Genomic DNA, 27027 nt, shown 5'->3' on the forward strand with positions numbered 1-27027 from the left:
CTGGAGTTCCAGCTTGCTGGTAATTACATCCATAGTGCTGAAAGGTGTTACGCTCTGTACATTCGGGGGGAAGTTCTGCAGGAACAGTCTTTTTCTTTAGAGGTTGGGAGTAGATTTCACAGCTGAATAACAGCTAGGGCTATTAAGGCACAAGCGGCACTGATGTATGTTAACATTGGCTCAGGCTCTGGAGGTACTCGTTGATGAACTAGCTTCATTAAAGTTACCCACTGAAATCTTTTTTAATGAAGCTTCCTGTCTCCGGAAAATTGGCCAGTCAGAACCGGGGGTTCATGAGCTCGATGAAAAGGTTTCTCTTGCTCACAAGCCGCGCCGTCTCATTAACAGCCTGACTGCTTATTCCACGTGAAGGAACGCGGGGCATGACAAGAGCAAAACCATTTTATTTTCAGTTTTATCTTCCCATAGGATATGGTTTCAGAATATATCTGGTCCCCTTCTCTTGTGTTTCAGTGGTTCCCATAGCTCAATTTTCTTGTTTGCGGTGGAGGTAAATATTGGAATCCCTGTCATTTCTTAGTGAGAAGAAAGAACTAGTAATAAATTACAGCAACACGTTTAAATGAATATAGATGTATTCCGGACATTATTTCCCATGGGGTACATGAACATAATCCTTAAGAATCTCAAGTGAAGGGTCGAATTGGGCCGTCGTTGACACTGGGAAAATATCTTGTGGGCCCTGGCGACACAGACTTGCTGCACCCTTATCTTCCCCTGACCCCATTTGAGGCCAAAATAAGATAAACTATGGAGATGGGTTGTGGCTGAGTTGGAGAGCCCAGGGGTGGAGGGGAGTTGTTACTAGGGCAGCAGCAACAGTGGGCCCCTTTCACTCATAATTTTTTAAAGATAGAAAATCATTGGTATACCAACTATCCAGCTATCTTTCCAAAGTAATCTAGGTTCACCCCAAATCTCACCCTAATTGAACTTCTAGGTGGGCTCTCATGTGTATCTAGGAAGACAAATTTGCATTCACTGACCTTCAGTCCCTCTAAAATCCAGGAATATGGTTTGTATCCATCCAACAATGAAGTGCATGGGGTTTCCAGACTGTGGGGTTGTATCCTAGGGGAACTCAAAGCTGTTGAAGGGTTGGTCCAGGCTGAAAGCCAATTACGATGAAATTCAAGAATAAAAGACTATTTTAATTTTAGAGCCTCAATTATTTTTTCTCTAGTCTGTGACCTTTTTATGAGCTAAACAAGTCCACCATCAATAGAGAGTAGAGGGGTCCCTAGTAGAGGGAGAAAAGGAGTCAAAGAATAAAACAGATAGTAACAGACACAGAGATGAGCCGGATGTTAAAAGTAGTTGATGTGCCTGTGTGGTACGCTACCAGCAGTTTCTTGGATAAATGACCCCCAATCACTCTATAAGTCATGCCATTGTATTTGGAGAGAAAAAAAAAGGCATAAAAGGAATAAAACAGAGGAGCCAATCAACCTCCGGCACAAATTAGCTGTTATTATCTGCTCCACTGCCCTGAAATTAAATGGCCTTTTTAGATTCTACCTTCTTAATTGCAAAGCAAATGAAAGTATGACAAATCATTAAGCAGACGATGCTTCTTCGCCTGTACGTGTCAAGGCATCTGTAATGTTCCCAAGGTGCAGAACTTACTTTTAGAAAGTCACATCTGACAAGTGGAGTGGATGAAATGAAACCCAAACGCATACTCGGCGGTTAGGACACAACCTATATACGGCATGGGGCCCTCTAATGCAGGAAGTCTGAGGGCCCCAACAAAGGCAAAGATAACCCGAATTAAACTACAAAAAATTAGAAATGTCATAACTATACCTAAAGAAAACAAAACAACAAAAAATTAGAAACTACATGTAACCAATCTAAATGATGTGGTCCTTGTTTCACTCACTGCAGGTTGATGCTTCTTTGACTAGTTATTTCTAGAGAGAAGAAGATGAACAATCTCTGATATAAATGCAATTTGGGTTTGTTTCGGGCCTATTAATATTGGGATATTTCAGGAGAGCAATAATGAAACAGCACAAGGAATCAGCACCTGTGCCTCATTAAAATCAAAAGTAATTTGTTGCTGGGAAAGGAAAATCATGAACATGACTTACAACTAAATCAGGTTAAGTCAGAATCTGTGTTATAATAAATAGCAGGTAGGTAGGAGTCAGGTAGGACAGACCCATACCCAAGCCAAATCCAAGAACAGGAGAAGGAGGGTGAAATTTTAGTTTGGGGAGGCAACCAATAGAAGGCTTTCAACTGGAGAACCTCTAAATATATATGAGCATATACTGTAGTAATTAGAATTTTGATGGAGAAGCTGAGCCTCACTAAAGCTTTATTATGCCACCAACCCTGCTTCAGGAATTATTTGGATCCGATACCCAACCAGCAACCGTTGCTGACCGAGTACCTTCTGCAGGCTGCTAATTTCCATATCTGGTTGACTTTCTAGAGTGATGTCTTAGTAATGTGTCATGAAAGTCATAGATAGTGATATCATTTCTCGAGTCAACCAGAAGATAATCATCTACACCTGATTCACCTTCTGTCTAGAGTTCTCTAGAAGATCACTCTAGAAGGCAGGAATATTACCATGACATCACCCTAGATGGCAGGTCCACCAGGTATGGAAGATTAGCAGGGCGTCCTAAGATCACCATCATGGTCAGGCTTTTCCTCCAGGATCTCAAATGCTTTTCAGGTATTTCATGGTTACCCAACGTTGCAGGACTCTCCCCACCCCCAGGTTCTGTTAAGGTGGAAGAGGTGAACCAGTGAATGCAATTGGTCCCATAACAAAGAGAACACACATATATGATTTTCTCCAATACATGGGATACATAGAAGGCAGTCAGCAGTTGGGAGGTATCAAGAGAGATTCATTAGGGACACACGCCAGTGTCAGGATGCCAATCAGCGGAACAGGCACTGGTGCGGCCTTCTACTCCTGCAAATTCATCTGGGGTAATTGACCCAGTGAGTGTCATGGTGCTGCAACAACTTGGTCGAATCAAAAGGGCCAATCAATATTTATTAAGGGCTGTTGCTGCTACGCTGGAACATTGGCACAAAAATGAGAAATGGGCTCATAAACAGAACTGGCAGAGAACTCAGAGCACGAAAAAGTGGGTCAGATTTAATAACACAAAGTTGCGCTGACCCAACTACCCAATGTGGGGTTTGGACTTAAAGGACAAGGAAATATTTAATCCCTAGGGTGGTGGTGGCAATTTGTTAAGCGCACCCCCCCTCCCACTTATCATAATCAGTGGGGTACCCAACAAACGACCACCTCCATGGTAATTAATCCTTTCCATGTCCTTTAAGAGGAATTAAAAATTGCACCATCACGGCTACTTCTGCATAGGGGCTGATAACTGCGCCATCCCGGCTGCTCAGCTCTGCAACACTACATTTCTTCTTCCAAAATTTTTTCTATTTAAACAACATCCGATCCTTTAATAAGTGCCACCCCCTTAGTCTCCGAGCAGCACCGCAGGATTCTGAGTGCTAAACAAAGTGTGGAAAAATAAAAAAGTGCCGACTGCTCAGCGAGCTCCTTTAACGGCATACTGGCACTTTGTAACGAACTGCAAGATGCTCTTCTGTACCTGCCAAGCACTTAAGCGTTTGCAATATGGTTTCTATGGCAACCAGCTAAATTCAATGGTATTGTGTTACCAAGTAACAAGGTACTGAGAATTTAAAAAAAAAAATGCAACTCCGGTAACAGCATCGCAACGGGGATAAAGCAGGTAAGTGATCTTGTGCAAAGAGAAAGAATCAACGTGTGGGGGTTGTGCACTGAATGAAGCATTGATCAGATGTTTTCTTTAGAACCCAGCGCTAGGCAATAAATGGTCCAATCCATTGAGAAGAGATACTGCAGCACTTAGTTAAACGAGAATTCTTTGTGCCGGGACTTTAGAACTGAATATGTCCAGGTGACAATATTGTACGTTTCCATGCAAAACACCACCATGCAGAAAAGCAAAGAAATTAAGTACTCAGGCCCGGATTTGAGCCTTGGGCGCCCCTAGGCCCACCGAGTCCTAACCCCCGACGCCCTCGTGAGCATGTGCATACAGGAGTATGTTTCCCCAATGCTCCTTAGGTTGCAGCATGCCACTCCTAAAAATTTGCAACCCAAGGCATGGGCCTTTATGGCCTCACCACAAATCCGAGCCTGGAAGTACTTACAGTTAAGGAGGTCAGGTCAACAATCACTGGTAAATACCGGAATTTAATCTGTCCAGGTGACAATATTGTACCTTTCCTATACAGGTTTCCATGCACAGCAGTCCCCCATCCCTACTATACACAAAAACAAAGAAATTAAGTACTTACAGTTAAGAAGGTTAGCCCAAAAATAGTGATGATCACTGGTAAAAACCAGAATTCAATATGTCTGCGTAACAATATTTCCATGCAAAGCACCCCCCGTTCCCAACATACACAAAAGCAAAGAAATGAAGTACTTACAGTTAAGGAGTTCAAAGCAACAATAGCATCGATCACTGGTAAGTACCGGAATTGACAATATTGTATCTTTCATATATAGGTTTCCATGCAAAGCAGCCCCCCCCCCATTCCCACCATACCCAAAAGCAAATAAATGAAGTACTGACAGTTTAGGATGGTCAGACAACACAATAGCGTAGATCATTGCTAAAAAACATAATTTATTATGTCTTCTAACTTTCCTATACAGGTTACCATGCAAAGCAATCCCAATTCCCACCATACGCAAAGAAATGAAGTACTTACAGTTAAGGAGGTCAAACCAACAATAGTTGGTAAATGCCGGAATTGAATATATCTGGGTGAAAAAATTACACCTTTCCTATACTGGTTTAAATGCAAAGCAGTCCCTCATTCCCCCCCATACATAAAAGAAAACAATTTAAGTACTTACAATTAGGGAGGTCAGATTAACAATAGCGACAATCACTGTAAATACCAGAATTGAATTGGTCGAGGCGACAATATAGTACCTTTACTATACAGGTTTCCATGCAAAGCAGTCCCCCATTCCCACTATACACAAAAGCATTACAGTTAAGTACTTTTTAAGGAGGTCAGACCAACAATAGTGATGGTCACTGGTAAAAAACAGAATTGAATACGTCTGCGTGACAATATTGTACCTTTCCTATATAGGTTTACATGCAAAGCAACACCCGTTCCCACCATACACAAAAGCAAACAAATGAAGTACTTACTGTTAAGGAGGTCAGACCAACAATAGCGCCGATCACTGGTAAGTACCAGAATGGAATCGGTGGTGGTGACAATATATACCTGTTTACATGCAAAGCAGCCCCTTGTTCCCACCATAAGCAAAAGTAAAAAAATTAAGTAGTTACAGTTAAGATGGTCAGACCAACAATATCGACGATCAGTAGTAAAAAACAGTAATATGTCTGTGTGATAATATTGTACCTTTCCTATATAGGTTTACATGCAAAGCAACCCCCGTTCCCACCATACACAAAAGCAAAGAAATGAAGTACTTACAATTAAGAAAGTCATGCCAACGATAGCTGGTAAATAATGGAATTAAATCGGTCCGGGTGACAATATTGTACCTTTCCATGCAAAGCCACCCCTCATTCCCACTGTACACAAAAGCAAAGTAATTAAGTACTTACAGTTAAGGAGGTCAGACCAACAATAGTGACAATCACTGGTAAAAACCTGTGGAAACAAATGAAATGTGTGAATGGACTCAAAGTAAAAAATAACCCTATATTTGTAGTTTTTATTTAAAGTTAATGTATCACCTGGTTTCTAAGGTAAGATTAGAAAACCAAACGGAGGCCATATTTGGTCTTCATGAGGTAGATAATTATATTGTGTACATATTAAATAGGCATTCAGTAACCCATGTATATCTGTCTAAAGATAGAGTAGACCTTTACCAACATGGCACAAAAGAGCATTTGTGAGGCTTCATCAATCTCGCAGCCCCGCAATCCGACCGCCTGTATCAGATCCATTATTATCCAATCGTTGGGCCCTAGGGCCCACAATCGGATCAGCCTAATATTGCCCAATTCAATGTGGGCATATCGGGGAGAGATTCACTTGTTTGGCCACATCGCCAAATGAGCAGATCTCTACGTCTATGGCCACCTTAAGTGTTCCCAGCACATTCTTCATCTGTATATTTGTATGTATTTATGGGAATTATGCCTCTTTTGAAAAATTGTATGGAATGTAACCCTATTAAAATTAGGGCATATTTGCTCTTTAAAACTAAACAGAGCTAGTTGTAAGGTGTGTAGGTGTGAAGAAAGTCTCCGGGATTTTCAATAATTCAGTAGATAAACATTCCCCTTTCATTCCAGATAATCATTAATATTTTTCTCAGGTGCCTGTAATGATGAGGATCTGTCTTCCCGTGGGTTGGCATTTGCCCCTCCTGCCAGGCTCATTGGTAAAACAGATATCAACCCATTTTCCGTGCCGGCGAATCACAGTGTGAACATTTCCAAATAGAAAGTGCTTTGTTTAGCTCCCTTGCAAATCTCAGAGATCAGACTGTCACTGTGCAGGATAGGCCGATTACAGAGTGACATAAAGTTGGCGCAATGGTGGGAGAAGTTGCACATTGGTATTCAGTTGGGTTTTGGGCAGAGTTCTTCATGGCACCTTCTATAGAGGTGTTTTGCTTCAGACCACCACGGTGTTCTTTCCGGCCCCTCTAGGGCTTCATATTTTAAAGATTAAATGGTGTTGTTTGTGCTGCCTTAGCTAAGCTTTCTTAAATCAAACAATAACAGAGAACTGGGGCTGCAATGTACTTGCCAGTAAATATGTAATAGTTAGTCCTTCTACACAGGCCTACCCCATTCTCCCCTCCTTGCTACCATGGACTTACTAAATCCTGTCTGAATTCTGAATTGAGAGCAATTCCATCACTTGATGTCAGAAGGGTCATCGTCTTGATGAAGCAGCCCCACCCATTAACATCACAGACTACCCCTTGCAGGACCCCACCCCGCCCGGCTGGTATAAGGTGGCCATAGATGTTACAAGGGGGTAACGTCTATCCCTCTTGCAGAACAACCCACCTGGCTAATATAAGGTGATAATAGACATTACAATTGCATACAAGTGACCAGCTTGAAAAGGTGTCAACCCTACCGGTCTTGTGTCCAAATCTGCACTTTTAGAAGAAGTCTTGCATATTAAAAATTACCAACATGTTCTCTAGCACCACAGACAGTGTTGGACTGTGTGTCAAGACCCCACTACCCTCACCCCCTCATGAACTCCTGCTCACACCCCCTCTCTCCTTCTGGGCCCACAGACCTGGCCTCAAATCTCAGACAGCAAATGTGCCCACAGCAGGGGGACCCCACACTAGTAATCAGGGAGGGAGAAATATCCTGGGTTGGCTGGGCCCATGAGGAGAGAAGAGGTATGCCATAGAATAAAACATGTATGTATGTAGAGGAAAAATGGAACCAAGATGCACTCTGGGGATTCCAACAAGATTTTAGCATGACTCAGATAAGGTCTGTGGTTATACTATGGCTCAGTGGGGCATATGGTAGGAACCAAAAAGCTATATGAAGAATTGGATTGGGCCCCTTAGGAGGCACCAGAGAACCTGACACTGAGGGACTACTTTCACAACAAATGGATGGATATAGTGCTAAATGTAATAGGTGTCCTACAGACCTAGGGAGGAACAAAGCTGGCTATACACAAGGCCAAACAAGCAGATCAAAGGTGGGCGATATCGGGCTAATCCGATTGTTCGGCCCTACAGCCAAACAATCTGTGACCTGTAAAAATGATGTTCTCATCATTAAATCAGTTTGGGGTGCAGAAGCGAGCGATCAGGCGAGTGTCAGGCTTGTGCCCTGTGGGGCCACGTTCTGGCAGGAACATTTCACACCTGTCTCTTCAACAGATGCTCCCAGACAGGTGCATTAAAATATTTCCCCTTCAGAGAGCTCATGGAATCCAAATGTGCAGACACAAAGCTTGACATGTGCTACTGATTGCTGAGCTGTTTTATCTCTCGTTGTTATGGCAAGGGAGGGGGGGCAGCAGACTGGCAACATTACAGCTGGGAAATTACTATAATCTTCAATGTTTATGTGAAACTGGGGTCCCCTCTTTCATAGAAACAAGCATTTGCCCTTATCCTTAGTACTTATAAGTCCAGAAAGTGTCGGATCTGGCCTCCTAGAGAACCTGGTATTGAAGGCTCATTCTAAGAACCAATATTTATGCAATGTGCTAAATGGTACTGGGTGACATTAGTTTGTGGCAGGCAGACTTGATAGAAACTTTCATATAGCCACTGAGGGGTGGGTTCCCTGTTACACTGGCAGGCCAGCATAGGTGGAGAATAATGAAGATTTAGGTGGACTTGGTTTCCCTAAAGGGAAGTCAACATCTATATATATATATATATATATTTATATATTCTCCATTAGAAAGACTTCTAAATGAAGCCTCCCAGACCAGCCTTGTGGAGCCTTATAAAATGGTCTACTGCTCTATGTAAAAAGCTATCACTCTGCGCCATTACAACAAAAAGACACAGCTCCGGTTCCGCCCAAATCTCCAATGGTAGAGCTTTGGCCCCTTGACCTACCATATATCAGTTTCTTGTATTGTTGAGGGGTAGGGGCCTACTAGGAAGTAGTTGGGATTTAAATGATCCTGAGTGTGGTCTAGTTTATTCAGGATGTACCAAATTATATCACCATTACACCATCTGGCAAAGAGTTGGGAAGATGCTAGCAGAATGCTACCTGCGCAAATGCATAATGCCAACGGCGGAGGAGGAATAATGAGCTGGGGCTGTTTCCAAGGTTTGGGGCCCTGGTTCTAGGGAAACCTTAAGGCTACATGGTTTAATGATATTCCTGACAATTCCATGCTTCCTACTTTGTGGAACAGTTTGGAAAAGACCCTTTCCTGTTTCGGCACAATAATGCCCGATGCACAAAGCCAGGTCCATAAAGAATGGGTTGCTGAGATGTGAAGAACCTGACAGCAAAGAGACCTCAACCTAAAGGAAACCCTGAGGGATGAATTGGAACCTAGACATCAGTGCCCACCCTCACTAATGCTATTGTGGCTGAATGGAAACAACTCCCAGCAACTATGTTCCAACATCTAGAGGGAGCTTACCTGAAGAACAGTGGAAAGAGAGGACCATGGTCCAACATTTAGTGGGAACTTCCCAGAAGAAGAGTAGGGCAGTTCCTCATATTAACCCTTTGATTTGGAAATACTTTTGGCTATACAGTTTAGGTCAGAGGGGGACCCACGCGTATTTATGAGAATACACCATGGAACATATTGTAATGCAAAGGTTTATAGCCTTTATTGGATTTGGTTTAGCTGACACAGAACCGAGAGTCAGGCACAGAAGAAAGAAAGAAAACACAGAGATCTCATTAAAACTATTAATGCAGACTGTTTCCTCCGTCGCAAGGAAATTGCTGGACCTCATAAAGACATTACGACGCAGGAACAAGAGGCCAAGAGTCTGTATCTGGTTACAGTCGTGTCCCCAGCACTCATTTAGGATGAAATTAAATCAAATTGAAGTGTGGAATAACAGGGCCCAAAAGGAACGGACATTCTCCTTATATAACTGGGTAGCGTTACATGGCGTTAATTAAACATAAATTACATCTAATGCTTAGAAGCAATCTGAGATAAAGGAAATGCTGAAATTTCACTTACAGAATACAGAGCATCGCCAGCTGAAATATGCTGAGATACCATTTTCTTTGGCTGCTTTACATAAACACAGTAATAAAGATATTTTCCTCGTATTTACCCTTAAAGGGGACTTGAACCCAAAAAATAAAATCTTGCCTAATGAAAGAAAATATGATTCTAAGCAACTGTACAATATACATTCTTTTTCTCTGTCCATTTCTATCCTCGGTGCTGTGCCACCTGCTGTTAATAAGAAAATGAAGTTGGTGGGAAAAGGAAACTCTTGTTAAGAGCGAAGCCCTCTGGCATTTCTCTGGTCGGTTGTAGGCAAAGCAACATCAGAAGACTTTTCTGTTCTCACCAACTTAATTTGCTACAGACTGTAGTCAGTCAGGAGAACTGAACAGCAGGCCAGTTGGAGGCCTGGGAGTCTATACTTTAATGCTAATTTATCTGCTTAATGTACAGTTCCAAGGCATGGGAAGGATAGTATTTACCTACACACTATTCTGTGTTAGATGAAAGAAATGTAGGCTTTAGTTGTCCTTCAAATTATTTCAGTTATATATGCATTCAATATTTGGCACACTGATTCTCCAGGTGGGTTAAAGCTCATTAGCTTTCTATAACATTATTCAGGGGCAGAAGAGGCATTTGCAGGGGGTTCAGAGAAAGTCCTACAGCAGCCAAAACATTTGCCTTTTAGCTTGTCATAATTCTGCGTCTTGCAGCCGGGGACCAAGCGTCCGCGGCCATTAAATTAATAAAGCCAAACAGGTTTCATACGCCTTTGTCTCTGCAATATGCTCCAGGTCACGGCTGGTTCCTGCCGGGGTAATTTCTCTTTTCCTTCTATGGTGTGCGGAATATTGTGCTGCAGGCAGCGTCTCCCAGCGCAGAGCTGAACATATGTCTGGAAGCCTCTTATTAGTGATATTAAAGGAGAAGAAATGAGGTTTAAATGTGAGCCAACAGATCATGTGCAGAACTGAACCAGACTCCTAAAACAATGCAGCTGTTTTTGGGTGGAGATCTCTTTTAACAGGGCTATTAAGTATAAGTATGAGATACCTCTCCAAATAAGGACTGAATGAGTCCACCAAAGAAGCTCCAGGAACTTGACTTTGGAAGAGCCACTTCAATAGATGTCCCTCCATGACCCACAATTCTGAACATGTTCAGCAGTGGGAGGACCTTTAGCTTGCTAGGTACAGGCAGTAATTAAACCCCCCAAGACACTGATTCAGCAGCTGTACATGGGCCAACAAATGTTGATTGATTTGGACACCCACCCATATAGCATGTACCTTGGTCCAGTCGTCATGGGGGTGAATGAGAAGATAGTGGTGGTGGTGGGAGGAACAATTAGTGAGAAAGCTGTGAAGACTAGTTGGCAGCAGGGGTTTGTTTAGAGACAGCATGAAGGAAAAGTATACTAGGATGAACTTGTCTTGAGCACCAAAATTACTTGGCACAGATCTGTCCCAAAAGCATTGATGTTCTTGACCTGTCCAGTGGCTGAATAAGAAGATATGAAGCTGGAAAAAAGTTAGGCCAACATGGAAGGGAACATAGACTGTTCCAAGAGATATTTGAAAGGATACCTCCAAAATGTCTCTGGTAAGGTGGGACAATCCTGAGTGGTGGCGTTCCAACATGTAAGTTCATCATTTGGAACAAACCATAGACAATTGCAATAAAGGGTTGGATGCCTTTTTAGCAAGTGAGGTAATACAAGGCTAATACTGTAGTTATACCACACTGCTGAATCTGTGCTGGTTCCATGGACATTATGGAGTCCAGAAGGAATAGAATTCTCTTTCTGGGCAAACTGGAGACAGCTTCAAAAGTTTTCTCTTAAAAAGAAACATTTTAATGGAATAAAAGCTCTCACTTTTTACCGGAGGAAGGTGTTTCAGTGTTGCTTGTAGGAGGCTGCTGGGCACAGTGGGGGCCTGCACGATAAAAGAGTTTTTCAGCGGGTAGCTAAAAGCAGGTACTGGAAAGGAGGGGAAACTGCCCTGCTGATTCCGGAGCAGCTGACATAAGAAATGATCCATTAGTAGCTCAGATGGCGCTGTTCCATAAGAATTCCCAGGAACCATTAACACTTCAAAACACAGAGTTCTTAGCCGAAAGCTCAGCCCAAGTTATAAATGAATGTGATTCATTTAGAGTGGGGCAGAGGAATTGTTGTTATATACCAAAAGCAACAAAATTATCCCTCGTCTGCCCTTTGTTATTGTCCAGTCCCTTGGGGTCTATTTGGTAAAGGGGTGACAAGTCCATTGCAGGAGGAGGCCTAGCTGCAAATTTCCCACCCAGGTCCGTTGGGTTTAGTTTGCTCTGTATTTTTTGACATTTGTTAAAAGGTTAACAATTAGGTAACTGGGGAATGGGACAGATTTAATCCACTTCCTTTATAAACCACAGTACTCCCTAGATCTAGTTATAACTGTGGGAGCCCAGCTAATGTTGATCTTGGCTCTACCAGCAAACAACAATTTCTCTCCTGCAGTTGGGCAATTCGAGCAGCCAAAGACGCAGTGCCAATGGAGAACTAGTCAAGAGACAATGGAACTCATAGAAACTTTTTGGTAGATGCCAAAAACTCATCAGTTCGTGGTATGGAGGACGTGCCTCAGAATCCAGGCCTACAAATGTCATGCAACAAAACATCTGTGACACAGTCTCCAAATATTACTTAGACATAAAGGCAGTTTTATCATTGGACACCCCTTGTTGCCTTCTTGTATGGGACCTATAGAATAGTAGGTCTATGGGAGATGATAGGAAAGGCCTGAGACAATGGTAGCTTAGGTATGTCCAAAAGTGGCACACGTCTTTAGTGATCATTTAAGGCCTTTAGTGATACCCAGAGAATAAAATTAATCTTAGAGATGAATAGAAGCGCAAGTCCCCAGAGGTACTGAGTAGAGTTTGGAACAGTCATTCTGATGTCAAGAGCCAGGACAGGCGATGGCCCCACCTGTATTCTCAGCGCAGGCAAATTCAATCCAGCATGCTTCAGATTCTCAAGTAACGGAGCCTCTGTAATTCCATGGAATTGACTGAAGTATGTTCAATGAGGCTGAAATGAACACAGCAAGTGCTTGTCTAGACTGCACAAGGACTTCTGTAAAGCACCGCATTTAGGAAAATAAACTAAACCAGATATTTTATCTGTAGCGCTGAGCCAGGCTTCGAGACTCTGCGCCGTTTAACCTTTTCGAAATGACACACAGGCAGCATAATTACCTCTTCATGGCCAATGTGCAGTTATAGCCAAGAATGAATTTTATTTTCTAATAATTTTTTTTTTCTAAAGAGATAAAGAGGAAGAACATTGGCCCACCTGCCTTGACCTTAAAGGAACAGTTCAGTGTAAAAATAAAAACTGGGTAGATGTGTTACACATCCAGTCATTCCAGCCATGTAGATTATATTTTTCGATAACTAACTATATTAGAAATGTTTTTATTTTGCACAGCCTATTTACCCAGTTTTTATTTTTATACTGAACAATTCCTTTAAAGCAGAAGTCGGTAGACCAAGGGGGAAGGACAAGTTGGGTTGACCTATTTGCTATGTCCCTGATGGCTGCAGAATCTTTTATAAAGGTCCACGTGCATGGCCTGATGCAAGTCCTTGACCAAGGCATCAATAGAGACAGGGGAAACCATCATATGTAACTGTTCGACTAAGTCTATGCTTATTATCTCCCAATCCCTGGTTGCTTTAGTAGGTGGAATAAAAGTACTGTATATCTTTATCTCATTCTATGTATTTACTCCACATAAAGAAACAGCTATGATGGGTTAGACCAGGGTTATCCAACTGGAGGCCAAGTCAAACACCAGGAGTTCAGTAGTGTGAACACAATGAGCCTCTCCAATTGTCCCCCTCCTCCAAGCTGAAGCTCCAAACCTGGTACAGATATGTCATCATCTGCACTGGGCATGCCAACACCAGCATGATAATCACAATGGCAGCTTTACAGAAGAGCCACCAAGATTTACTCATTAGGGACCATTGACCGTCTTTTTCCTAATTGCACAAGAAATCTAATCGCAGGCAACACAATAGATACAGATTCCTGGTAGCTCAATACATTTAGTAATGGAAGGTGCATGTTCAATCAAGTTTTGGGATTGTTTCAGATTAAAACATTTTATTCTGAGGATGAGGAGATCACAGGTGCTTCCATATTCTTGCTCCCTTGCAGCAGTGCATAGGGCATGTGACCCCATTCTAACAGAATAAGAGGGTCTAAAAATTGCCAGAATTGGAAGCCGATACCTTTCGCCTCGCCTGATGCGGAGCTAATAGCAATGAGGAGTGAACTGTCCATGGTTCTGTACAGGGCACAAATGTTGGGCATTTCCTTTTACAGGGAAGGCGAAGGAGTTGTCGCTGCTATGGAGAGTTCTAGATTTATATCAATTGGGGTGGGAGGACAAGGGTGATTTATGCAGCGAGTTTATGAGTCGCACTAGCACAGAACTATAAAATATCCCATTGGGTGGATACAAACTTCAACAAACAGAGATAACCTTTACTGATAATGTACTTATGGCATTTTAATTAATATACTGTAGCCGGCCATGGGCATCAGGAGGTAGCAGACTCAGTGCCAAGTAGTGAGCGGCACAGCTGCTGTAGGCCTTCCGCTCAGTATCTCACTGTCTGGTTTCGGCTGAAATCTGCCGCTTACAAATGACTCCTTTCCATTCCTCCCATCTGTCTGCAAAACCTGAGGGACCCGTTTAGAGATTGAGATCTACCATGAAATGCAGTTTTGTATTAGCTCCCACATATTTTATATTTGCCAATAAAGGTGGTGGAATGTGCATATTCCAGGAAAATATTGACATAATGGCGGGAGGGGGTGTAGCTCACAGGAGTCGCAAAAGCATCTGGGCCCTAAAAGGTCCAATCGACAACAGCACCTTGGCCCTAAAAGCACCCATCCACGCAACCATTTTCCCGTTCATCTCAAAAGGTTACAACAAAAAATACAGTAGCCTCAAAAGGCCAATTCAGATTTGGAATAAAGGGTACAGGAAGGGAAATAGAGTCCAGGTCCCCACCAGCCGTTAATCCTCCCCTCTTGAAGAGGCTAATTAAAGATATTTTCTACAATGAGTGCTTCATAATATCCAAATATCAATTTCATGTATAACACCTCAGAACACACAGCAGGATAAATACAGTGCCAATTCCATGTATAATTCCCAGAACACATGGCAGGATAAATACAGTGCCAATTCCATGTATAATACTCCCCAGAACACACGTCAGGATAAATGTAGTGCCAATTCCATGTATACCACCCCAGAACACACGACAGGATAAATACAGTGCCAATTTCATGTATAATACCCAGAACACACGTCAGGATAAATGCAGTGCCAATTCCATGTATAATACCCCAGAACACACGACAGGATAAATACAGTGCCAATTCCCTGTATAATATCCCAGAACAACCTGCAGGATAAACACAGTGATAATTCCATGTATAATACCCCAGAACACACAGCAGATAAATACAGTGCCAATTCCATGTATAATACCCCAGAACATACGGTAGGATAAATGCAGTGCCAATTCCATGTATAATACCCCAGAACACACAGCAGATAAATACAGTGTCAATTCAATTTATAATATCCCAGAACACACAGCAGGATTAATACAGTGCCAATTCCATGTATAATACCCCAGAACAACCTGCAGGATAAACACAGTGATAATTCCATGAATAATACCCCAGAACACACGGTAGGATAAATGCAGTGCCAATTCAATTTATAATATCCCAGAACACACAGCAGGATAAATACAGTGCCAAATCCATGTATGTTCTGGGCACTTTACATGGAATTGGCATATATGATAAACCATACAGTAGAGTCGTCAGGAAATCTTCATATAAAACATAGCTGAAACAGTACAATACAGATACATTGCAATAAAGTCGAGGAGCCCACATTTACTTTTATTCATTATAAGAGATAAGAAACCCTTTATTCAAATGTTCCCATGGCAGACATGAATTGCGGAGATCATCTTCATCTTTATAGATCTCCTGCTTAGCAGCATAACAAACCCAGAAACCAATATATTTGTAATGGTGCCATAACCATCCAACACCTTGTGTATTGTATTAAACAAACAAGTTATTTATCATGTTCTGTTCCGAATGCCTCCTATTCCGAGTCAACAAACAAAAGCCAAAGCCCAGAGAGAAGTGCCACAACTTGCTATCACTCAATAGAGAGATGCTTAGGGCTTGCACAGAAAGAAATTCCATCAAGAACTCATTCAGATTTGTTCTGTATCGGATCAAGTCTAAACAGGCTGGGTACATTCTGAACTCCCTCAGAGAGCGTCTCGCTCTAAACTAAAGCTCATCAGACAAAGAGGTGGTGTTTCTCTATGAGATTAAAGATAGGCCGAGAGGGGGCAAAGAAGATTCTTAACTCTACTTTGAAGAACTTGAGAATCAGAGTACTCCTTAACGCTGCTTAGAAGAACTTGAGTACCAAACTATTCCTTCTTAACTCTATATAGAAGAATTTGAGTATCAGAGTACTCCTTAACTCTACTTTTAAGAAGTTGAGTATCAAAGTATTTCTTCTAAATGCTACGTAGAAGAACTTGAGTATCAGCAGTGTCGGACTGGCCCACCAGGATATCAGGAAAACTCCTGGTGGGCCCAGGTGTCAGTGGGCCCTCTTGTTTCTAACCATTTGGCCTATTTCATGCCCATTCCCTATTCCTTTATGGTAAAACAGAGGCTTAATAATGGAAGTATAGTATAGTATAGTAATAATAATAATAAAGTATAGTAAGTAGATATAAAAGACTAGGAGAATAAAGAGGTTGACTTCAGAGAGGAGGAATAATAGTTTGGAAAGTGGGCCCATGGTCAAGGTTTACCGGTGGGCCCACCATCTAAAGTTTTCTGGTGGGCCCCTGGCATTCCAGTCTGACACGGATTATCAGTGTACTCCTGAAGAACTTAAAGGGTTTGTTCACCTTTTATATAACGTTTAGTATGATGTAGAGAGTGATATTCTGAGACAATTTGCAATTGGTTTTCATTTTTATTTGTGTTTTTTGAGTTATTTATGTTTTTATTAAGCAGATCTCCAGGTTGCAGTTTCAGCAAACTGGTTACTAGGGTCCAAATTACCCTAGCAACCATGCACTGATTTGAATACGAGACTGGAATATGAATAGGAGAGGACCTGAATAGAAAGATGAGTAATACAAAGTAGCAATAACAATTATGGTTTAGTCTTAGAGAGCATTTGCTTTTTTAAAGGGGTCAGCAACGCCTATTTGAAAGCTGCAAAGAGTCAGAAGAAAAAGTCAAACTATAAAAAATAATTAAAACCAATTTAAAAGTTGATAAGTTGAGTAGAATTGGCACTTCTATGACATACTAAAAGTTACCTTAAAGGTGAACCAACCCTTTAAGTATCAGCATACTCCTTCACTCTACTTTGAAGAACATGAGTGTCAGAATACTCCTTAACTATACTAAGAAGAGTTTGAGTATCAGAGTATGCCTTTATTCGACTTAGAAGAACTTGAGTGTTCCAATACAGCATGCAACAAATATTTGTTTAGAGGAGCATTTTTATGATGCCCTTTTCTCAAGTTAGAGTTGTAAGGTTGTATTTATGTACGTTGGCCGTACTGAAGATATTGGTGAGGGGGTTGGCATGCACATGTGAAGCTGGTAGGTGGGTTGACATCTGCCGTTTGGTTGCATGCAGTAGGATAAGCAGAGGATGATGGCATGGAGAGTACTGATGCTGTTTGAGAACTTACACCACATTGAAGGACAATTGTTATCATACCGAAAAACAAGCTGCATGGAACACTCACTGTGCCACTATCATAAGCAGGGTTTGGACTGGGCCTCCTGGGGTCTACCAGAGAATCTCATATCCAAGGCCCACTTTAAAGCAAAAGAATACTTTATGAGCTGATGGCACCTCTCCTTGGCTGGACCCACCAGGATATCCTTTAGTACCCTGGCATTATAATCTGACCCTGGTCATCTATTTCAAGCACACCACAAAATTATGAAAGAGTTTAAAGGCAATTAGACCATAGAGCTATCCTATGACAGATGCATGGTTCCATCCACACCAAGCTATTTAGCTGAGAACAAACACCACTTGAATGTCCCACCAGCCAGGGCCCTCCTTAAAGCTCCAACCTTTGGTCAGGGCCCCAATTTGCTCATGAAATGGATATAGGAATATAGAGATGTAACAGTTATTCAGCCATAGTTCCAAGAATAGTAGGACAGCAAATAAATATTTACTCCAAGTTTCACCCTAACTGACTCTACATCTAGGAGAGGAAATAGCTATGCTCCATCATTGTCACCCTATCTGACCTTCAGGCTGAGCTTCCTCTACATTAAGCTGCCCCCCGGTTGACAGTGTTGTAGGACAAGATGGCAGCAGTAATATTTTATATATACACCTTACATGTTGCCTTTTCTACAGCCCTTCTGTTCTTGTTAATGACCAACAAACCCCACATTCACTAGGGGTGACTAATCACTAACCTGGGTATGAATCTCCACCTCAACATTCTGGGGTTTGTTCCATTACAGCGCTGTGCTGCCATTTTTGTTGAATTGCCCAGAGCAGGGTGGTGCAGGGGATCCCTGGAAAAATCAAAGTAGTTAAATTAGGTTTCATTGTCCTTTAACTTACAACTCACAGCGTAGACTGAAAAACTTAGGCCATCAGTTTTGGGTGTGTAGGTCAGACAGCCTTGCTTAAAAGGGTTGTCAATTGGTTTTCATTTTTTATTATTTGTGGTTTTTGAGTTATTTAGCTTTTTATTCAGCAGCTCTCCAGTTTGCAATTTCCGCAATCTGGTTGCTGGTTCAAATTACCCTAGCAACCTGATTTTAATAAAAGATTGCAATATGAATAGGAAGGGTCTGAATAGAATGATGAGTAATAAAAAAGAGCAATAACAATGCATTTGAAAAATTACAGAGCAATTGTTTTTTAGATGGGGGTCGGTGAAAGCTTTGAAAGCTGTAAAAAAAACAAAAAAAAAAACAGATGCAGAAATATAGCCACGCCCACTATTACAAAACACGCCGCCTTGGTGCAAACCAGAATCCTTGGTTAATACAGAATGGTATTCAAAGGAACAGTGACCAAATTACTCAGTGTTGACATTAGCAAATAAACCTTGTAAACCCATTATGAGTGGGTATAGATCACTATCATACTGTATATATAAAGCTAATAAAGACAAATAAAGCGCAGGCAGTATAAATAAGGAGACAGTTGTAGTTCAGCAATAATTCATTGACATTATGTCTTACCCTCAGATCCCATTAGAAGAACCATAGACCCAGAAACAATCTAGGAATAACCAAAAAATTATTTATGGAAAGAACAGTTATAAACTGTAGGTTGGGATGGGCAGACAGACTTTTAATCCCCTTGGGCTCTTTGTGTCCAAAGTAAATATATATATGTGATTAAAGGTTTTCCTGTGCAGATTTGACACCAGTAACCCTGGGCTAAGATTTTAAATAAAACTGATCATTTATGAACATCTGTTACATTGTGCTGGGGTCATTAGTGATATGTAAATGCAATAAATTAATATTTACCTGTTTTAGAAAACACTACACGTGTGAGAAAAGCACCTGCCATGATATACATGTACTATCACTGGCCACAGTCAGACATAATATAATGAATTATGTACTTTATATGGTCACAGAACAACCCCTCAGTGACTTCTAATATCCTTATCATTTACAGTAGGGGGTACATTATCCCTTATAATACATGAGTGATACTCAGAGTTCCCTGTATAACTCAGCCTGCAGCCTTGTGCCTTTATATGGTCACAGAACAACCCCTCAGTGACTTCTAATATCCTTATCATTTACAGTAGGGGGTACATTATCCCTTATAATACATGAGTGATACTCAGAGATCCCTGTATAACTCAGCCTGCAGCCTTGTGTCTTTATATGGTCACAGAACAACCCCTCAGTGACTTCTAATATCCTTATCATTTACAGTAGGGGGTACATTATCCCTTATAATACATGAGTGATACTCAGAGTTCCCTGTATAACTCAGCGTGCAGCCTTGTGCCTTTATATTGTCACAGAACCCCTCAGTGACTTCTAATATCCTTATCATTTACAGTAGGGGGTACATTATCCCTTATAATACATGAGTGATACTCAGAGTTCCCTGTATAACTCAACCTGCAGCCTTGTGTCTTTATATGGTCACAGAACAACCCCTCAGTGACTTCTAATATCCTTATCATTTACAGTAGGGGGTATATTATCCCTTATAATACATGAGTGATACTCAGAGTTCCCTGTATAACTCAGCCTGCAGCCTTGTGTCTTTATATGGTCACAGAACAACCCCCTCAGTGACTTCTAATATCCTTATCATTTACAGGGGGTACATTATCCCTTATAATACATGAGTGATACTCAGAGTTCCCTGTATAACTCAGCCTGCAGCCTTGTGCCTTTATATGGTCACAGAACAACCCCTCAGTGACTTCTAATATCCTTATCATTTACAGGGGGTACATTATCCCTTATAATACATGAGTGATACTCAGAGTTCCCTGTATAACTCAGCCTGCAGCCTTGTGCCTTTATATGGTCACAGAACAACCCCTCAGTGACTTATAATATCCTTATCATTTACAGTAGGGGGTACATTATCCCTTATAATACATGAGTGACACTCAGAGTTCCCCTGTATAACTCAGCCTGCAGCCTTGTGTCTTTATATGGTCACAGAACAAACCCCTCAGTGACTTCTAATATCCTTATCATTTACAGTAGGGGGTACATTATCCCTTATAATACATGAGTGATACTCAGAGTTCCCTGTATAACTCAGCCTGCAGCCTTGTGCCTTTATATGGTCACAGAACAACCCCTCAGTGACTTCTAATATCCTTATCATTTACAGTAGGAGGTACATTATCCCTTATAATACATGAGTGATACTCAGAGTTCCCTGTATAACTCAGCCTGCAGCCTTGTGCCTTTATATGGTCCACAGAACAACCCCTCAGTGACTTCTAATATCCTTATCATTTACAGGGGGTACATTATCCCTTATAATACATGAGTGATACTCAGAGTTCCCTGTATAACTCAGCCTGCAGCCTTGTGCCTTTATATGGTCACAGAACAACCCCTCAGTGACTTATAATATCCTTATCATTTTACAGTAGGGGGTACATTATCCTTATAATACATGAGTGATACTCAGAGTTCCCTGTATAAACTCAGCCTGCAGCCTTGTGTCTTTATATGGTCACAGAACAACCCCTCAGTGACTTCTAATATCCTTATCATTTACAGTAGGGGGTACATTATCCCTTATAATACATGAGTGACACTCAGAGTTCCCTGTATAACTTCAGCCTGCAGCCTTGTGTCTTTATATGGTCACAGAACAACCCCTCAGTGACTTCTAATATCCTTATCATTTACAGTAGGGGGTACATTATCCCTTATAATACATGAGTGATACTCAGAGTTCCCTGTATAACTCAGCCTGCAGCCTTGGTGCCTTTAATATGGTCACAGAACAACCCCTCAGTGACTTCTAATATCCTTATCATTTACAGTAGGAGGTACATTATCCCTTATAATACATGAGTGATTACTCAGAGTTCCCTGTATAACTCAGCCTGCAGCCTTGTGCCTTTATATGGTCACAGAACAACCCCTCAGTGACTTCTAATATCCTTATCATTTACAGGGGGTACATTATCCCTTATAATACATGAGTGATACTCAGAGTTCCCTGTATAACTCAGCCTGCAGCCTTGTGCTTTTATATTGTCACCCCTCAGTGGGGCTCATTTATAATCACTGGGCAAATTTGCACCTGGGTAGTAACCCATAGCAACCAACTAGTGGTGAGCTATTTTGTGTCACCTGCAGGTTGAACAATGAAAGCATTTGATTGGTTGCTATGGGTTACTACCCAGGTGCAAATTTGCCCAGTGATTATACAGTTCCCTGTAGAAAGTATCCTGTAGCAGTGGAAGTTTTGTAAAGAACAGAAAACTAAAGACAGAGATGGTGGAAGGGAAAATAAATAAATAAAAGCACATCTGTTTGGAGGTTACTGGGAAGGTACTGCAGGGCTAATTAGTGCACCTCGTTAACATGCTATGAGAGCTCATTTAAACAAGAGATTATGGGAGAAATCATATGCTGCAAATGCAAATTGATTTACTGGATACATTCCTTATTCAGATATATTTAATTAGATCATTAAGTAACCTGAGAAACTCCAGCTGTGGCAGAACTAGAGATCTCAGCATCAAACAAAGCACCCTCAAAAAACCATAATTCGTCCAACACCTTCCCATTACCCCCTCTGCCATGTAGAGACTATGAGCAAACTTAAGGACTGTTCCTGCTGAATTGTGCTTAGTACAGGGAATACCTATGCTGTCATAGTTTTATGGGATCTCTCTGTACAGACTATGAGCAAACTTAGGGGACTGTTCCTGCTGAATTGTGCTTAGTACAGGGGAATACCTATGCTGCCATAGTTTTATGGGATCTCTCTGTACAGACTATGAGCAAACTTAGGGACTGTTCCTGCTGAATTGTTCTTAGTACAGGGAATACCTATGCTGCCATAGTTCAATGGGATCTCTCTGTACAGACTATGAGCAAACTTAGGGGACTGTTCCTGCTGAATTGTGCTTAGCACAGGGAATACCTATGCTGCCATAGTTTTATGGGATCTCTCTGTACAGACTATGAGCAAACTTAGGGGACTGTTCCTGCTGAATTGTGCTTAGTACAGGGGAATACCTATGCTGCCATAGTTTTATGGTATCTCTCTGTACAGACTATGAGCACACTTATGGCTGTTCATGCTGAATTGTGCTTAGTACAGGGAATACCTATGCTGTCGTAGTTTTATGGGATCTCTCTGTACAGACTATGAGCAAACTTAGGGGACTGTTCCTGCTGAATTGTGCTTAGTACAGGGGAATACCTATGTTGCCATAGTTTTATGGGATCTCTCTGTACAGACTATGAGCAAACGCACGGACTGCTCCTGCTGAATTGTGCTTAGTACAGGGAATACCTATGCTGCCATAGTTTTATGGGATCTCTCTGTACAGACTATGAGCAAACTTAGGGGACTGTTCCTGCTGAATTGTGCTTAGTACAGGGGAATACCTATGTTGCCATAGTTTTATGGGATCTCTCTGTACAGACTATGAGCAAATGCACGGACTGCTCCTGCTGAATTGTGCTTAGTACAGGGAATACCTATGCTGCCATAGTTTTATGGGATCTCTCTGTACAGACTATGAGCAAACTTAGGGGACTGTTCCTGCTGAATTGTGCTTAGTACAGGGGAATACCTATGTTGCCATAGTTTTATGGGATCTCTCTGTACAGACTATGAGCAAACGCACGGACTGCTCCTGCTGAATTTTGCTTAGTACAGGGAATACCTATGCTGCCATAGTTTTATGGGATCTCTCTGTACAGACTATGAGCAAACTTAGGCGCTGTTCCTGCTGAATTGTGCTTAGTACAGGGGAATACAGATACTGGTATAGTTATGGCACACTATAAGCTTCTTTAATAGGATTAAAATGCCGGGAAGCTACAGTTACAGCTGTTGGCACAGGGAATGAATCAGAAAATCACCAAGCAAAACATTTGATTGTGGTTCTGCTCATCAGAACAATCAGCTTGAAGAGAAATAAGACAAAGCGTCTGATTATGGTCATATTTTAAAGGTTAGAGCACCATGCTGGGGTGCCAAGATGGCCAGTCCTGAAACTGGGGAGATGCAGTTGTCCATAATATTTGTATCATAGCCTGAGCTCTGTTAAAGGGGTGCTTCACCTTTCAGTTAACTTTTAGTATGTTATAGAATGGCTAATTTTAAGAAACTTTTCAATTGGTCTTCATTAGTTTTTTTAAAATAGTTTTGAATAATTTGCCTGCTTCTTGTGACTATTTCCAGTGACCCAATCTAAAAAAAAAACAAAAAACAAACGCTAAAGGCTACACACTGGTACATATTGCTGCTTTTTAATTACTCCTTCTCCTATTCATATTCCAAACTCTGATTCAAATCAGTGCATGGTTGCTAGGGGAATTTGTCCCCCAGCAACCAGATGGTTGAAATTGCAAACTGCAAAGCTGCTGAATAAAAAGCAAAATAACTCAAAAACCACAAATAATAAAAAATTAAAGCAAATTGCAAATTATCTCAGAATTTTATTCTCAACATTTTAGTACTAAAAGTTAATTTAAATTATATTTTGCAAGTTTCCAATAAACAACATAAAACCCAATGTTTGGCTGCTGATAATGTCAGTACCACCGGCCCAATGATGGGGAATGAAGGCAAAAGCTAAATGAGCAGGGAAGATCTGTGCCTCTGTATACATCCCCAGTAACTGAACCCATGAATACAAACATTCATATAATGTACATTTAGTCCCTGGTTTCCCACGCCCTTCTCAGAACAAAGCACAGAGACGGGCACTGTGTGGGCAGCCCGGGCACATTTGGAATGCCGAGGAGGTTCGGTGACTGGGAATTCACGGGATGGAGAGCACTTGATTTGCTCGGCAGACTGTCAGATCAATCAGTTATATCTGCAGTTAAAGGCATCTCACAACAGGGGGCTCATTACACACTCCGCTTCACTGGGGTGGATGATTCTGATGAATAGTTTGGGTATATAGCACGGCATCTGGGCTGGAGGGGGGGGGGCAGTCTGTGAATTGGTATTCCCTGGCACATAGTGGCTGTTCTACAGTTTGTTAATGTCATCCATATTGAAAGCAGTTGCCTTGCTGGCTGTTGATAACCTCTGCACTGCTGGTTCTGACTCCTGAAACAAATAGCAGTCGCCAGCGGATACACAGACTTGCAGAAGAATGGATTTCTGCAACAGGACTTAAAACCAGAGAACAAAAAGGGACAGACGCTGCTTTACACATAAATCACCCCAAAAAAATCCTCTTTAAAGGACCATCTGCTAGAGTCCTGTGCTGAACTAATTTCTAAGACCCAGACCCGACCCCGCGACCCGAACCTGCATTTTTACCCACTTTGATTCACTACCCGACCTGGACCCACAACTGCCTTATCTGCAACTCCATCAAAATAGGAAGTGATAGTGCTGCAAACCAGAAGTGATGTCATCAAAAGTGGGTGGGGAAACAAACAACTTTTGTAAAACTTTAAGGGCAGGACTTCACGGGCGATTTCGCAGCGATCCGACGCGCTGCGCAAAATTGCAGTTGTCACGACGGATGTGACGGAAACAAGGTACGTAATGGCAGTGTCGGATCGTGTTGCATTGTTGATGCGACTGTCGGATGCAGACGCAGCGTCTGCATCCGACAGTCATGTCGCATCAACAATGCGACACGATGCAACAATTAAATTACTTACCTTGTTTCCGTTGCATCCGACGTGACGCCTGCGATTTTGAGACCCGCAACCCGCGGGTATGCCCGCACCTGAAAATCCTCCCCTCGTTCTGCAGGGTGCCCACTTTTTTTGCAGGTAACCCGCAGATACCCGACCTAATGCACCATATGCAAGTTCTTATGAACTCCTTATTAGTTTATAATCCAATTACAAGTAGACGGGGAATGGCCTATGGGTGGTGGCACATGCTGCTATTCGGGGAGATTAGTCGCCATTTTGGGCGACTAATCTCTCCGAAATGCCTTCCTGCCGGCTAGAATGTAGATTGCCGGCGGGATGGCACATGGATCATTTTGGCTTTCCGAAGTCGTCCGGGAAAGTTCATCAGGGGTTAATGCAGTCAGGGCAAAAGGAGGGGGCGAGATGGAATTTGAGAGTTGTAGGTGCCTTAGGGGGCAGATCAGTGGGTGGGTGTGTGGGGCATTTTTTCTTATTGGGGCAGTGCCCACCAACCAGGGGCTAATAATTAATAACTTAGTATTATAGGTCCAGTCTTCCAGTGGGCATGCTCAGAAGTGACACTAGCAGACATGGTAGAACTAAACTGGGGTCAGTAACTGCATCATGATACCCATCCCAAGGGGTGACATATAAATAAGAGGATGATGGGTGGTGCATTGCACATGAGAGGTGTTTCATTGCTGATCCAGGAGCCCAAATCCCTCTGCAGAGGCTCAGCTCCTTTCCCCAAAGTGCCATCCCCAATGCATTTAGCATCGCTGGCAGCGAGTGCTTATTAGCAGGCTCAATAGGCTGACATTAAGATGGGCAGATGGGAGCTTTTCCCATTTTCTCTGAGTACTTTTGTCAGTCACTTTGCTCATCCTCATGATTGGCACAGGGAGAGACCGAGCAGAAAAAAAGAATTCGCTGACATTTTTATAAAGCAGGGCCTAGTGGAGGAGACAGCAGCTCCAGATGGGGGCAAGGATTTATAAAGTGCCATTATATCTCTCAGCCCTGCATAAAATGGGAAGGGATCCAGCAATAAGCTATGTCCTCATGAATTCACATGGCAGCTCCTACTCATATGTATGAACACAAACACACGGGGAATGGGAATGAGCTCACTTCTTACAGTGCACACACCAGTCACATACCAACATGCATTTCATTGGTTATTAGCAGCACCATAAATAGAGTCTGTCCCAGCAAATACACAGGACAGGCAGGGTCACAGCCACTTCCCCTAAAAACCAGAAATAAGTGAAACCCAAACTCAGCATGGCTGAAAGGCATTCCATATATATGCAAACTTTAGACTGCACTGCTTTCTGCACAGCCATATTGAATATTGACTGAGACACACATTATCAGAGTCCATTGTCAGTTAATAAAACCCACTTACCTCCAGTACAGCAGCAAAGAGAGACACGGACCCCCCATTCTGTTCCAAGATGAACTGACAACGGCACAATTAGTGAGTTAATTACAGGCACCTGCAGTGCTACCCCAGCTGCTTATTTCTGCCCCAAACATTTTAATACGTGAGCCCTTTGTTTCTCATGCTAATAGCATCAAAGGGAATGAGGGCATGGCTCTTTAATGATATTATATTGGGGTGTCCTTGACATGCAGTCTAATATAGGGTTCCGCTTAGTCCCTAAACGTTTGAATGTGGCCCATTGCTGTATTACTGGTGGTTTTTATGTTTTATTTTCATGATTCGAAGACATAAATATACAGGTATGAGGCCTGTTATCCCGAATGCTCGGGACCTGGGGTTTTCTGAATAATGGATCTTTCAGTAAACTGGATCTTGTAAACAT

The 27027-nt window shown here is 42.0% G+C and overlaps 1 long non-coding RNA gene across 1 annotated transcript; it reads right to left on the minus strand.

Annotated features, from left to right (window-relative positions):
• Positions 1–5293: 5293 nt before the first annotated feature.
• On the minus strand, positions 5294–26707 carry LOC108698204. Its single transcript, XR_001932587.2, has 3 exons — positions 26607–26707; positions 18305–18406; positions 5294–5706 (listed from the first exon to the last, which is right to left on the minus strand). It is a non-coding gene; the product is annotated as an uncharacterized LOC108698204 (long non-coding RNA).
• Positions 26708–27027: the final 320 nt, after the last annotated feature.

This window comes from Xenopus laevis, chromosome 8L (genome assembly GCF_017654675.1).
Source record: "Xenopus laevis strain J_2021 chromosome 8L, Xenopus_laevis_v10.1, whole genome shotgun sequence".
NCBI classification, from domain to species: domain Eukaryota; kingdom Metazoa; phylum Chordata; class Amphibia; order Anura; family Pipidae; genus Xenopus; species Xenopus laevis.